This window comes from Lissotriton helveticus, chromosome 2_1 (genome assembly GCF_964261635.1).
Source record: "Lissotriton helveticus chromosome 2_1, aLisHel1.1, whole genome shotgun sequence".
NCBI classification, from domain to species: Eukaryota; Metazoa; Chordata; class Amphibia; order Caudata; family Salamandridae; genus Lissotriton; species Lissotriton helveticus.
The window spans coordinates 1418151135-1418166053 of NC_136059.1; the positions used below are offsets into that span (position 1 = coordinate 1418151135).

At 45.6% G+C, this 14919-nt stretch overlaps 1 protein-coding gene across 1 annotated transcript in view; it reads left to right on the forward strand.

Moving 5' to 3' along the window:
* Positions 1-14919, forward strand: part of DGKQ (diacylglycerol kinase theta) — a 1501752-nt gene that overhangs the window by 1309800 nt on the left and 177033 nt on the right. The gene's annotated exons all lie outside the window — the stretch shown is intronic.

Here is a 14919-nt window from a genome sequence, read left to right on the forward strand (position 1 = left end):
GCAGGAGCGGGAGAGACACAGAGAGATGGGATAGAGAGAAATACAGAGAGTCTAGAATAGATAGAGAACCTGAATGTGCCTCAGAAAAGTAAGGGAAGTGAAAGTGGTTGTGAATAAGGTGAAAGCCCTAAAGCGCTATGATGTGACTGACATAATAATGTGACTTCAAGCGGCCCATGTGTATGTTTGGCTCTTGCAGACATGTTTTTTTTTTCACTTTGGTTCCGCTCTCTCGGTCTAGTTTCGTTTTTGCTGCACATTTCGAACGTTTGTATGTTTAAATTAGTATTTGGGAGTTTTACGTTTTTCCATCACCAATTGGAAAGAAGATTTATCAAGTTCTTTGCAGAAACAGAAGTGTGAAATCGAGCCGGAGGGAAGTGTGCAGGCCCACCCAGTTGGAAAATATTTCTTGACAACAGGAATTTTTATTTGCATTTATATTCTAATGAGAAACAGATTTTTACCTTGTAATGTGACAGAGGTAGCTGCACTTTTCTGAGAGGAATAGAATTCGGGCCTTGTTCACATTGAAAACGGAATAAATCCCTTCTGCCTGGAACAAAGTAAACGTTTCAGAGCGATATTTGTCTTTTATTAATAAGCGCTGGTGGGCAGATAGTTATCCAGGCCCTGTGTGTTTCATCATTTGTGCTTCATTCACAGATTAATGATCGGAGTGGGCATTTCAGCTGCATTTGAATTCCATTTGATTATGTACATATAATGTGCATTTAGGCGACTTTTAACAAATCTCTGTTGGTAGGTTCATTTGCTAATTGTGTCGCTTGTGTGCCTTTTGGTTTGTATGTCTTGCACTTATTTTGTGCTCTTTGGAGTTTATTTAATTTACTTGTATATCTGTTAACTAGTTTCTGTCTCCTCTTTGGTATTATGTAGTACGTTTGAGTTTTTGGTGCATGGGTGTTGTCATTTGGGTAGATGTGTACAGTTTCGTTTGTACGTATAGCATTTATTGTGTTTGCTGCTTATCTTTATATTACAGACGGTACATGTGTGTATGTTTGTGCCAGTTGTCCTTTATACCATTTAATATGTATGTGACATTTAGCGTGTTGGAGTGTGTGACGATTTCTTTATTGGGCCTGCCGTTAGTTTTTAATTTTATGTCCACGCTCTGCTTGCTGCTGAGTGTGTGTGTGTGTGGTATTTCGAGTAGAGTAGTGAGTAGTGAGTAGTGAGTAGAGTAGTGAGTAGTGAGTAGAGTAGTGAGTAGAGTAGTGAGTAGAGTAGTGAGTAGTGAGTAGAGTAGTGAGTAGTGAGTAGAGTAGTGAGTAGAGTAGTGAGTAGAGTAGTGAGTGGAGTAGTGAGTAGAGTAGGGCGTGGAGTAGTGAGTAGAGTAGTGAGTAGTGAGTGCAGAGTAGTGAGTAGTGAGTGCAGAGTAGTGAGTAGTGAGTGCAGAGTAGTGAGTAGTGAGTGCAGAGTAGTGAGTAGTGAGTGCAGAGTAGTGAGTGCAGAGTAGTGAGTAGTGAGTAGAGTAGTGAGTAGTGAGTAGAGTAGTGAGTAGTGAGTAGAGTAGTGAGTAGAGTAGTGAGTAGAGTAGTGAGTAGAGTAGTGACTAGTGAGTAGAGTAGTGAGTAGAGTAGTGAGTAGAGTAGTGAGTAGTGAGTGCAGAGTAGTGAGTAGTGAGTGCAGAGTAGTGAGTAGTGAGTGCAGAGTAGTGAGTGCAGAGTAGTGAATAGTGAGTAGAGTAGTGAGTAGTGAGTGCAGAGTAGTGAGTGCTGAGTAGTGAGTGCAGAGTAGTGAGTAGTGAGTGCAGAGTAGTGAGTAGTGAGTGCAGAGTAGTGAGTGCAGAGTAGTGAGTAGTGAGTAGTGAGTAGTGAGTGCAGAGTAGTGAGTAGTGAGTGCAGAGTAGTGAGTAGTGAGTAGTGAGTAGTGAGTAGTGAGTAGAGTAGTGAGTAGTGAGTAGAGTAGTGACTAGTGAGTAGAGTAGTGAGTAGAGTAGTGAGTAGAGTAGTGAGTAGAGTAGTGAGTAGTGAGTAGTGAGTGCAGAGTAGTGAGTAGTGAGTGCAGAGTAGTGAGTAGTGAGTGCAGAGTAGTGAGTAGTGAGTGCGGAGTAGTGAATAGTGAGTAGAGTAGTGAATAGTGAGTAGAGTAGTGAGTAGTGAGTAGAGTAGTGAATAGTGAGTAGAGTAGTGAGTAGAGTAGTGAGTAGTGAGTGCAGAGTAGTGAGTAGTGAGTGCAGAGTAGTGAGTAGTGAGTGCAGAGTAGTGAGTGCAGAGTAGTGAATAGTGAGTAGAGTAGTGAGTAGTGAGTGCAGAGTAGGGAGTAGTGTGTGCAGAGTAGTGAGTAGTGAGTGCAGAGTAGTGAATAGTGAGTAGAGTAGTGAGTGCAGAGTAGTGAGTGCAGAGTAGTGAATAGTGAGTAGAGTAGTGAGTAGTGAGTGCAGAGTAGTGAGTGCAGAGTAGTGAGTAGTGAGTGCAGAGTAGTGAGTAGTGAGTGCAGAGTAGTGAGTAGTGAGTGCAGAGTAGTGAGTAGTGAGTGCAGAGTAGTGAATAGTGAGTAGAGTAGTGAATAGTGAGTAGAGTAGTGAGTAGTGAGTAGAGTAGTGAATAGTGAGTAGAGTAGTGAGTAGTGAGTAGAGTAGTGAATAGTGAGTAGAGTAGTGAGTAGAGTAGTGAGTAGAGTAGTGAGTAGAGTAGTGAGTAGTGAGTAGAGTAGTGAGTAGAGTAGTGAGTAGTGAGTAGAGTAGTGACTAGTGAGTAGAGTAGTGAGTAGAGTAGTGAGTAGAGTAGTGAGTAGAGTAGTGAGTAGAGTAGTGAGTAGAGTAGTGAGTGCAGAGTAGTGAGTAGTGAGTGCAGAGTAGTGAGTAGTGAGTGCAGAGTAGTGAGTGCAGAGTAGTGAATAGTGAGTAGAGTAGTGAGTAGTGAGTGCAGAGTAGGGAGTAGTGTGTGCAGAGTAGTGAGTAGTGAGTGCAGAGTAGTGAGTAGTGAGTGCAGAGTAGTGAGTAGTGAGTGCAGAGTAGTGAATAGTGAGTAGAGTAGTGAGTGCAGAGTAGTGAGTGCAGAGTAGTGAGTAGTGAGTGCAGAGTAGTGAGTAGTGAGTGCAGAGTAGTGAGTAGTGAGTGCAGAGTAGTGAGTGCAGAGTAGTGAGTAGTGAGTAGTGAGTGCAGAGTAGTGAGTAGTGAGTGCAGAGTAGTGAGTAGTGAGTAGTGAGTAGTGAGTAGAGTAGTGAGTAGTGAGTAGAGTAGTGAGTAGAGTAGTGAGTAGTGAGTAGTGAGTAGAGTAGTGAGTAGAGTAGTGAGTAGAGTAGTGAGTAGAGTAGTGAGTGCAGAGTAGTGAGTAGTGAGTGCAGAGTAGTGAGTAGTGAGTGCAGAGTAGTGAGTAGTGAGTGCAGAGTAGTGAGTAGTGAGTGCAGAGTAGTGAATAGTGAGTAGAGTAGTGAATAGTGAGTAGAGTAGTGAGTAGTGAGTAGAGTAGTGAATAGTGAGTAGAGTAGTGAGTAGTGAGTAGAGTAGTGAATAGTGAGTAGAGTAGTGAGTAGAGTAGTGAGTAGAGTAGTGAGTAGAGTAGTGAGTAGAGTAGTGAGTGCAGAGTAGAGTAGTGAGTAGGACATCACAGGCAGCAGCTGTGCAAGCTTCTTACACTCACAAGGAGACCACAGGCAGCTGAGGTGCAATCTTCTCACACTCACAAGAACGACATCACAGGCAGCAGCAGTGCAAGCTTCTTACACTCACAAGAAGGACATCACAGGCAGCACCAGTGCAAAGTTCTTACACTCACAAGGAGACATGCCAGCAGAGGTGCAAGCTTCTCACACTCAGAAGAAGGACATCACAGGCAGTAACGGTGCAATATTCTCACACTCACAAGGAGATCACTGGCAGTACACACCACATGAACACACTCCACAACACATAGCAACAATACATTGGCATTTATAATGCCATTAGCTCAAACTCAAATAAATCCGAGCCCGATTGCATTTCTAATGCTTGTTCTATTTGGCATGGAAATGTGTGGGAATACAGATATATTACGAACACATTTTTTCACACATTACAAACCATTGTGGATACCCCCTGTGGGAGAGCGGGCCGGATAAACAGACGAGGAGGCTGTATATAGTGTGCCAGTTGTACTGTGTTTATTTAACAATGCAATATAGTCTCGGGGTTCACTGTTTGGTTCCTGTGGTTCTTCTTTTAAGAGGTTTTTCAAGTCTCCTCGGTGTTCCAAAGGGGCGGGATTCGCAGGCTGTATGGTCCTTCCCCGGGAGGCTCAGAAGAGAAAAGAAGAACAAGGAGCCGTCAGTTCTTACTAAGGTTCCCTATCCTATATGCAGGTTACCTTCACCACACCCAATAGGTGATTTCAAAGAAAGGGGAGTGAAGGGGAGCGGGTTTTGTGAGGAATAAGGTTGTTGGTTTAGCTGCTAAGGTCGTGTATACATTAAACAATGCAATAAGCAGTACCAATGGTTGTTATTCACAATCTTAGTCTGGTTACATCCCTTTTAATAACTAGTACCTCCAGTGTGTCACAGATGTCAGGAACGACCAACTACCACTGGCAATATCAAAGAATAATCAAGCGTCTAAATCGAGCATCTAAAGGTTATGGGGGATAGTGTGGATAAAGCCTGACACAAAAAGAAACGATTACGGGCCCTTTCTGTAACTCAGGAAACCACCCACCATCCTCCTGTGCCTTCCCACACCTCTCTCTATCCCCCTCCCCCTTCACCTCGCAAGCACTCCCTACTCACTGGCTCCGTCGCAACTCTCCTCGTGAGTTGCGGCCGCTCTTCAGCCACCTCCTGTGCGGACCACCAGTCTTTGCACCACGTCTCGTCTTCTTCTGGTTCGCCTCCGTTCGCCGCGTCTCTTCCTTCGCCTTCCGCGCTGTCCTGATCCTCTTGGCGTTCTTCCTCCCTTCCGGAATCTTCGCGCCCAGCGTCCGTTTCCTCCCCGTCTTTCACATCCTGGACCAGTGCGCTTCCGGGGTTAATCCCGCCCACTTCCTCTTTGACGCGGGATAGACCCGGACGCTGAATAAACAAAGGACATGGGGGCGTTACTGGTGCTCGACTCCGTGTTGTCGTTTTGTCAAGTAAGTTACGGGGCCGCCAATTGTGTTCTGCCCTTGGTGTTCGCCCGGTCAGGCGTGACAACCCCTCACATCCCCTTTCGCTTGCTGTCCTTCCCGTTGGGGGGGGTTTCACTGGGGTATCTAGAAAGGTAGTCAACATTTGCCTGTTCTGTTCCTTTGCGGTGTTTGGTATGGAATCTATAGGGTTGTAGTGACAGAAACCAACGTAACACTCGTTCATTGTTCCCTTTGTTGCGCGCCAACCATTGTAATGGCGCGTGGTCAGTATAGAGGGTGAATTCCCTTCCTTCCAAGTAATATTTCAGTGAGTCAATGACCCATTTTATCCCCAGAGCTTCTTTTTTGATTACGGCGTAGTTCCGTTCTCGGGGAAATAATTTCCTGCTGATATACAGGATGGGTTTTTCCTCGCCTTGATGATTTTTCTGGGACAGCACCGCTCCCAACCCCTAATCGGAAGCGTCCTTCTGCAGGATGAAGGGTAAGGAGTAGTCTGGACTAGCTAAGACTCTGTCCTAGGTCAATGACGCCTTCAGCATTTCAAATGCTTGCACAACTTCCGAGCTAGGGTTCCTCAATCTATCCTCAGTTCTTACACTTTTTTGGAGGAGATCGGTGAGAGGGGCTGCAATCTGTGACAATTGGGGTATAAACCTTCGATAATATCCCAGCAATCCCAGGAAAGCTCGAAGAGCTCTGGCTGTTCGGGGAAAGGGAATCTGGGATATGGCAGTCAGTTTGTTGCTTTGGGGACGTATTACTCCTTCCCCCAACAAGTACCCAAGATACTTTACAGTTTGGCCGGCTAAATGGCTCTTGGCTGGGTTTATCTTGAGTCCATGCTTACCCAAGGCTTGAATCACATTAGACAGATGGTTCAGATGCTGGCCCCAGGATTCACTATAGATGACTATATCATCTATATATGCTCCAGCATATGTCTCATAGGGTTGCAGGATGATGTTCATAGCCCTTTGAAATGTGGCAGGTGCTCCATGTAACCCGAAGGGTAACATTGTGAACTGAAACAACTCGTCAGGGGTAGAAAACACAGTTTTTTCGTTGTCCTGTTTTCTCAAGTGGATCTGCCAGTACCCTTTACATAAGTCAAGGGTACTGATGTATTTAGCTCTCCCTATTCTCTCTATCATGTCATCCACCCTGGGAAGGGGATAGGTGTCAAACTCAGATACCTTATTGACCTCTCGGAAGTCAATGCAGAAACGCACCGAGCCATCCAGCTTTGGTACGAGAACAATGGGTGAATTCAATTCACTCACTGTAGGTTGTATAATTCCCATTTGAAGCATCTTTTGGACTTCCTCTCTAATGGTGGCTCTGCGAGCCTCTGGTATGCGATAAGGTCGGAGACGGACCAGTCTTCCTGGGATGGTCTTAATGGCATGCTCGACCAACGTGGTTTTCCCCGGAGTTGAGGAAAACACATCTTGCAAAGGCCTCAGTCTGTCGACTTGATCATCTTTCATCAGGGTGGACAAATCGCTGTCAATACACTGACAATACATAGGTTGTAAGTTTTCAATGTTTCCCACAAAAGTGGGAAGCGGTCCCTCCCATTTCTTCAATAGGTTGATGTGGTATATTTGTGAGGTACCTCTTTTTTTGTCAAGCTCTATTCTGTATGTGACAAGGGTCACCTTTTCCAATACTATGTAGGGACCCTGCCATTGTCCCAGTAACTTGTGGTCCGAGGAGGCCATCATCAAAAGCACCGCATCGCCTACTGAAAAGGACCTATCGTTGGTGTTTTTGTCATATTGAGCTTTCTGGGACTCCTGTGCTTTTTCTAAGTTATTCTTGACAATGGTTCGTATTTGACCTAGTTGGGTTTTTAGGTTGCTAACATACTCTGTCAATGGGGTTGTGCTGTGAGGTTCAGTTTCCCAGGTTTCTCGAAGCATGTCTAAGAGGGAACGTGGTTGATGCCCATAAAGCAATTCAAAAGGGGAATACCCGGTACTTTTCTGGGTCTGACATCTGATATAAAGCTAAGGGCAACATATCTTCCCATCGTTTAGTTTCGAGGGCCAAAAGTTTTTTTAGGATAGCATTGTAACGTTCTACCAAACCATCAGTCTGGGGATGGTATGCCGCCGTTCGTATTTGTTTAATACCTAATTGAGAGCATACCTGCTTCATTAGTTTAGACACAACTGGGGTCCCCTGGTCGGTGAGAATTTCTTTTGGAAATCCCACCCTGGAAAACACTGCTATCATTGCCTTAGCTATACTCGCTGCATTGGATTGGCGTAAAGCAATTGCTTCCGGGAAACGTGTGGCATAATCCACCAATACCAACACATATCGACATCCACTCCGTGAGGGTAAAAGGGGGCCTATGATATTCATCCCAATCCGGTAGAAAGGTTCCTCAATGATGGGGAGTGTGTGTAGAGGGGCTCTAGGGGGTCTATACCTACTGTTTTTCTGGCATACCGGGCACTCCCGGCAGTATGTCCTTATCCGCTTATGTATACCAGGCCAATAGAATTGTTTTGTTATCAGTTGTTCTGTCTTCTCTTCTCCAAAATGACCCCCTAGCAAATGACTACGGGCCAAATACAACACTTTGTCCTGAAATGGGGCAGGGACCAACAATTGCGGGGGACTATTGTGTTCATACTTTCGGTACAACAACTCGTTTCTGATGAAAAAATAGGGTCATACGTGTGATGGATCCTTGTGACTTATGGCTTGATTCCAGGCTTCCTGTAAAACCGGATCCTCTCTCTGGGCAGTATGAAAATGTCTGTCACTCTCCCAGGGGTTCTCAACAGGCACAGCAGGGTAGTCACCTGCATATAGTCCCTTTTCTTTCCTTCTTTGAGTTTTGGATTTCCTGGGCTTGGAAGGGGGCCATTCATGGTCCTCCTCTTTAGCAAAAGGAGCATTACCCCACCAGTCCGCCTCCTGTTTGGTTTCCCTAAGAAGCGTCGGCAACTGTGAGTAGTCACTTCCTAATATGGCCTGTTCCGGTAACCTAGGAATAAGCCCAACTCCCAACTCAGACCCGTGATCCGTGGTGTGTTGTATTTGTACATGCGTGGTAGGATATGTCTTCGTATCTCCGTGGACACATTGTATATTAACAGTGCCCTCAATAGCGCCTAATTCTGATCCCATATCCTGTGGTCTCACCACACTTTGTCTGCATCCTATGTCAGCTAGGGCAGTCATGGGGCGACCATTTATTGTCACATCACAGCGATAAGCAGGCTGGCGTGTCGGTTGGGTAAGACAACAATAGTTACGTGTAAGGCCTAGCTCCATTGGTTCCTCTTTCTGGGGACAGAAACGGGCAATGTGTCCCATTCCACCACAGCTATAACATTGTGGACCAGGGAGTGGACCAGGGATTGGCGCTCTCATTACAGGGGGTCCTGGTGTGCGGAAAACCGGAGGTCCAGGTACGACCGTTATGGGATCATGTTTCTTTACCATTAACGGTCAAGAAGGGCGCTGTCCTACTTGTGCATTTGTTTTCCCGGGGTTTTCCTCACGGCCCTTCTGTAGTGTTCTTGTGCTCGGTTGTAGGCGCTCGCTATCTCCACGGCTGTCTCTAGTGTAAGATGGGCATGTTGTCTAACCCATTTTTGTATGGGTGGATGAAGGGAAGATAAGTATTGCTCCAAATACACTTTGGCCATAATGTCCTCCTTGGTGGCGGTGATGGGTTTCAGCCACCGATCCGCCATGTCCTTCACACGGAAATATAAGGCTCTTGGTGTTGCTTGGGGACCCTCTTTAATTTGTCTGAGTCGTATCCAATAGGTTTCATCGTCTATCCCAAGTCTCCTCGGCGTTCCAAAGGGGCGGGCTTCGCAGGCTGTATGGTCCTTCCCCGGGAGGCTCAGAAGAGAAAAGAAGAACAAGGAGCCGTCAGTTCTTCCTAAGGTTCCCTATCCTATATGCAGGTTACCGTCACCACACCCAATAGGTGATTTCAAAGAAAGGGGAGTGAAGGGGAGCGGGTTTTGTGAGGAATAAGGTTGTTGGTTTAGCTGCTAAGGTCGTGTATACATTAAACAATGCAATAAGCAGAACCAATGGTTGTTATTCACAATCTTAGTCTGGTTACATCCCTTTTAATAACTGGTACCTCCAGTGTGTCACAGATGTCAGGAACGACCAACTACCACTGGCAATATCAAAGAATAATCAAGCGTCTAAATCGAGCATCTAAATGTTATGGGGGACAGTGTGGATAAAGCCTGACACAAAAAGAAACGATTACGGGCCCTTTCTTTAACTCAGGAAACCACCCGCCATCCTCCTGTGCCTTCCCACACCTCTCTCTACTCCCCTTCCCCTTCACCTCGCAAGCACTCCCCACTCACCGGCTCCGCCGCAACTCTGCTCGTGAGTTGCGGCCGCTCTTCAGCCACCTCCTGTGGGGACCACCAGTCCTCGCACCACGTCTCGTCTTCTTCTGGTTCGCCTCCGTTCGCCGCGTCTCTTCCTTTGTCCTGATCCTCTCGGCGTTCTTCCTCCCTTCCGGAATCTTTGCGCCCACCGTCCATTTCCACCCCGACTTTCACATCCGGGACCAGTGCGCTTCCGGGGTGAATCCCGCCCACTTCCTCTTTGACGCGGGATAGACCCGGACGCTGAATAAACAAAGGACATGGGGGCGTTACTGGTGCTCGACTCCGTGTTGTTGTTTTGTCAGGTAAGCTACGGGGCCGCCAATTGTGTTCTGCCCTTGGTGTTCGCCCGGTCAGGCGTGACTACCCCTCACACCCCCATTCAGAGATCCCCAGAGGTGGCACTACTGGGATGGGTAAAGAAAAGTACCATATCACGCTATTAGATTCACCGCCTTGGTCTTCCCCGATAGCCAAGAGGCTAGTTGCCCACAAATGGGGTGGGACTGTGTCCTACCCTCAGATGATGGGTGAAAGACCTCACATACTGTAAGGAGCCACTGAACCTATATGAGGAACTGTTACCCTAGGCCTCCCGTCCCATGGACATTTGGGCACCATTTAAACTATACCTGACGGAGGCCAATACAACTGACGGGAGTCAGATGCAGGAGACATTCTGATGAGCACTCCTCGTAACTGCTGGATTATTTGGATTGGGGGGTTGGGGGCTTCTTGATGCACTGTGGAGGAGGGACTTTGTGCTAACTCTTTTACGCTGATGGGGGAATTTCAATTTCTATCTTGAAGATCTCACTAACCCTGACACTATAAAGCTGTAAGAAGTAATGAGCGGGGGGACCATAAGCAGTTGGTAGCCTGCCCCACTCATGTAGCCGACATACACTAGATGGCATATTCTCCAATTATTCGAATCTGGCCTGCACTGAGGTCCTACCACCCTCTTGGACCGATCACTCTGCCATTCTTTTTAATATGGTTCATCCAGCCCATCACCAACGCAAATTAAACTCTTAAGGTTCAGATAGAAACTAGGGCTTGGAACGATATCATTGATGTAGAGCTAGATAATCTTCTAAAAACCACAGCTCGCAAGAGTTGAGGAGGCCACGACAGCCTATAAAGAATGGATAGAGGCTGCCTGTAGCAAGTTAGCATCAGTAAAAATGTGGTCTCCTAGGCGGGCTACACCATCAGCCCCATGGTATACTGAAGAATTGAGGAAACTAAAACTAGATTGCAAACGATTGGAACGAGCCGGGAGGAAAGGCTACACTGAGACCAATAAAGAGGTGTATAAATCAAGTCTTACAGTTTACAGGAACTCACTGCTTGACACCAAAGTCATTCTTTGCGGAGCAGATTAGCAAGGCTAAATCCTCCTCCAAAGAATTGTTCAAAAGCATAGCCAAACTCACTTCCCCCGATCCACCTAAAACTCACAGCACCCCTGAATTATGTGAAATGTTAACTAGTTTTTTCAAACAAAAAGTGGAATTGATCTTTTCCTCTTTTACAGATGTATCTAAAGAGGACAACGTGTCATCAGACCACATCTAAGAGATGTAAAACAATCTCAATATTGGACAGCTTTACGTCACTGGAGACACAAGAGTCCATCAAACTCTTGATGTCAATTCACTCTGGATCCCCTCTGGACCCCTGCTCTGCTTTTGTGAGCAAACGAGCCGCGGAGATTATTGGGACTGCTCTCACCCCTCTGTTTAATACTATTCTTAACACTGGGCAGTTTCCTAAAAGATGGAAAATTGCTTCCATCTTTCCACTACTAAAAAACCAAAACCTTGATCCAAAAGACCCAAGTAACTAGAGGCCTATCTCACGCCTTCCTCTTCTCGAAAAGATGTTAGAAAAAGCAGTGAATATCCAACTGAGCCAATTTCTTCAGACACAGCATACTTGACCCAACTCAATATGGGTTTCGTGGTGGTCATAGTACAGAGCTTGCTCTGATTAAATCTACAGAGGAGGTTGGAGAGGCCTTTGACCATGGAGGCGCCGCAATACTAATTATGTTGGATCTCTCGGCAGTCTTTGATACGGTTCATTGAGAGATATTGATGGACCATATGGCAGAAGCAGGGGTTCATAGCACTGCCTGGAGTCTTTTAAAATCCTTTCTTACCGATCGAATTCAAACTGTCGATCTGGACAATAATAAATCTGAACCTTTTTCTTTACCATGTGGAGTCCCACAGGGGTCTGCCCTAAGCCCCACGCTTTTTAACCCCTACCGCGCTACCGCGTTTTCCCGCTGTGCGCTGAAAAAAAAAATGGCTTGTTTATGACAAAGCCAGCTCGTCATCCGCGTAGCGCAGGTAACGCCCATGACGAGCTGGCTTTGTCATCAGCACTGAAGGGGTTAATGTGTACATGTCATCTCTGGCCAGCCTAATAAGATCTTATGGGTTTCAATTGACGTCTTATGCCGACGATACACAAATTGTGTTATCTTTCAAAGTGGCCAGGAAGTTGAAGCAGATATTAGATGCCATGACTTCATGAAAGCCATTGGGGGTGAATGTCATCAAACTGCCTGAAATTAAACTCAGAAAAGACAGAGGTCAATATATTTGCACCTCTAGACACCTGACTGGTGGCCAGAAGAACTGGGTACTCTCCCAATTCCTGCTAGGAAAGTGAAAACGTAGGGGTCACTGTTGATGACAGACTTACATTTGGAGACCAGGTTAACGGGGTTGTCTCTGCAAGCTTTTTTCTTCTCAGAATTCTGAGAAAATTGAAGTTTCTTCTCCCAAAAGACAGCCTCAGGACAGCAGTCACGGGGCTGATTATGTCCCGTCCAGATTACTGTCATGGCCTCTATTTGAATATCCAAAAGAAACACATGAACAGGCTTCAGATAGTGCAGAATGCGGCTGCTAGGCTGCTGACGGGTACTCGCAGGTTTTCTTCGGTAATAAGGGTCTTAGACATCTCCACTTGCTCCCAGTAAGACAATCGGCCCAGTTTAAGACCCTTTGCACTGTCTTTAAGGCCCTAAATGGGGCGAGCCCTGAATATTTGAACCAAAGGTTCAAATGGTACGTTCTTGGAAGGACTCTACGCTCTATGGAACCAGACAAGTGATTGTTCCCCAATTAAAAAAGCTTGCTGGGGCGGCAGGAGCTTTGTTACATGTGCCGCAAAAAACGGAAATAATTTACGCTTTCACTTGAGAATGCCACCGAACTCCTTACCTTTAGGAAAGGGTTGAAAACCTGGTTGCTTCTGGAATAGTCCTTTCCCACCATAAGGAACCTATTAGGGCACTGCTAGCACCAGGACACCTTAGGGTAACAGCCGCGCTTTAAAAATGTCTAATAACATAACTGTGTTGGTTTTTGTTGCTGAGATTATGTGCTGTAATAATCTGATAACAAATAAAATCTCAATAAAAAGAAAGGCAGTACTTCCCTCGTAAAAATATAGAAGAGGTAAGATTTTCTTAAAATAACCAATTTGTTGCTGAAGTAGATCTAAAGAACATTCTGGAAAGTCTCTTGAAGACTTGAAATGACCCAGGATGCTACAGTGCTGGAGAACAGGAAATTCAAATCAAGTAATTTCCTGGGGTTGCCCAACTGCCCAAACAAAAGCACTTGGGCATCTCAGGCACTAGAGCTCCCCACCAATTTGACAATTTAGGGCTTCCTTCCTCCTACACCTCACTGCAGCTCTTGAATGCACAGGCTGGCACAAGACTGACTTATTGGGAAGACCACCCCCTCCTTTGCTCACTCCTTGACACCTGGGTCCCTCTGCTGTATCCCCTTGGTCAGCCTCAATTTTGAGCTGTCTCCATTCAGCATTGTTGATATCCCTCTCCCGCTTCTACTCGCTCTGTGACATCCTCCCTTCCTTGCTCAGATTACCATGTTCTCATCATTAGTCCCTGCTGCACTTCCTTTAAAATCTTTTCACTCTCTACTGAATTTTCAACACTTGTTGTTACTGCCAGTACTTTTTCTAGTAAAGGATGCTTATTCAGCAAGCATTCCTGGGCCTTCAAGCAAGTCGTTCCATTGACAAACTGATCATAAATCATTTCAACAGCATCATTAAACATGGGTGCACTAGCATTCACAAGGGAATCCACTAAGACTGAAGACCCCCCCCCTCCATTGCAGTTGGTAATAGTGTTAAAAATTGTATATCACTATCACAATGGTTTGCAAAGCATTTCTCATCCCAGCACACAGGAATCCCACAGAGCACGCAACCAGATTAATATAACTGATTACACTTCTTCTTTAATTTCTCAAAATATTCTTATGCAGAGTCTGGTTTTTCTCAGCTGAGAATGCTTTCCATTAATAGCCATCAGGTAATTTCCAAAGCTTGTAGTTCATTACCTTCACTTCTCAAGAGGTTCCACTGTACCTTGAAGGGGTGCTATACTCTGCCAAGGCTTCTTTAAAAAAATGTATTACTACATAATATGTTCTTTACCCCTATGGACTTTGTTCCCTTAGTCTCTTTTCATGAGATATGTTAAGACGGTCTATATCCCCGAGAACCTGCACTTTTTGGGGGCCCTTGAGGTTCTGAAAATCTGAATTCATATGATAATTCTGGACTCGAGAAATAAAACTTCGTCGAAATATGACGAATTTGGTATCAAAAGACCGAGAATGACGAGTACATCATGTACATGAATTTTCGGTGTGTTCGAGTGACGATTTCACCTCGAAATCGTCATTTACATTCTGAACACTTGGCTCCCATTTACATGTTGCCCTCTACATAGGCCTTAATCCAGTTGAATTTGATTCCACAAGGACACATACTCCTTAATCGACTTCTTGCTGACCTCAGTACAAGTTAGAACCATTGCCCCAGGCCGAACTCGTTAGGTCAGTTCCCTCCCAGTGGCCGAGCAAGATAGCATCTAGGCTCAACCGGCCATAAAACCATTACAGCGCGCACACCTGCCATATCTCGCTCACATCTTTTCTCCACTCCTTTGCTTCACTTATTTTATGATGGGGAGGTGACCGTTTTTATTGGGGGTCCAGCGATATCTGATGAAATGTTGGGCCTTGCCGGATGATTTGTTATGGGCAGCACGACGTGAAATATGTACATGTCATCATGACTCTGCTTTTCTTTTGTAACCAGTAACTATAAACGACATACTACGAATTCAAAGAATGTTTGCCCAAGGTCGGAAATCATGTATAAAGAGAGAAGCCTGACTTCATGAAAGTGTGCAGTCTCCTGAGAATATACCCGTATTGTACTTCTAGGACCCTGTTACCTTGGTTGCAGCCAATAAACTAATCTTTGACTTCACCTAGAAGACTCTGAGTTTCTGTAGGTCTGCATCAGGAAGAACCCGAGGTCTCTGGGTGTTGATTCCCTGACACCGCTGGGTTACCGGTTCTGTGCCGGTTCTTAAAAACCCAGTACCTCAG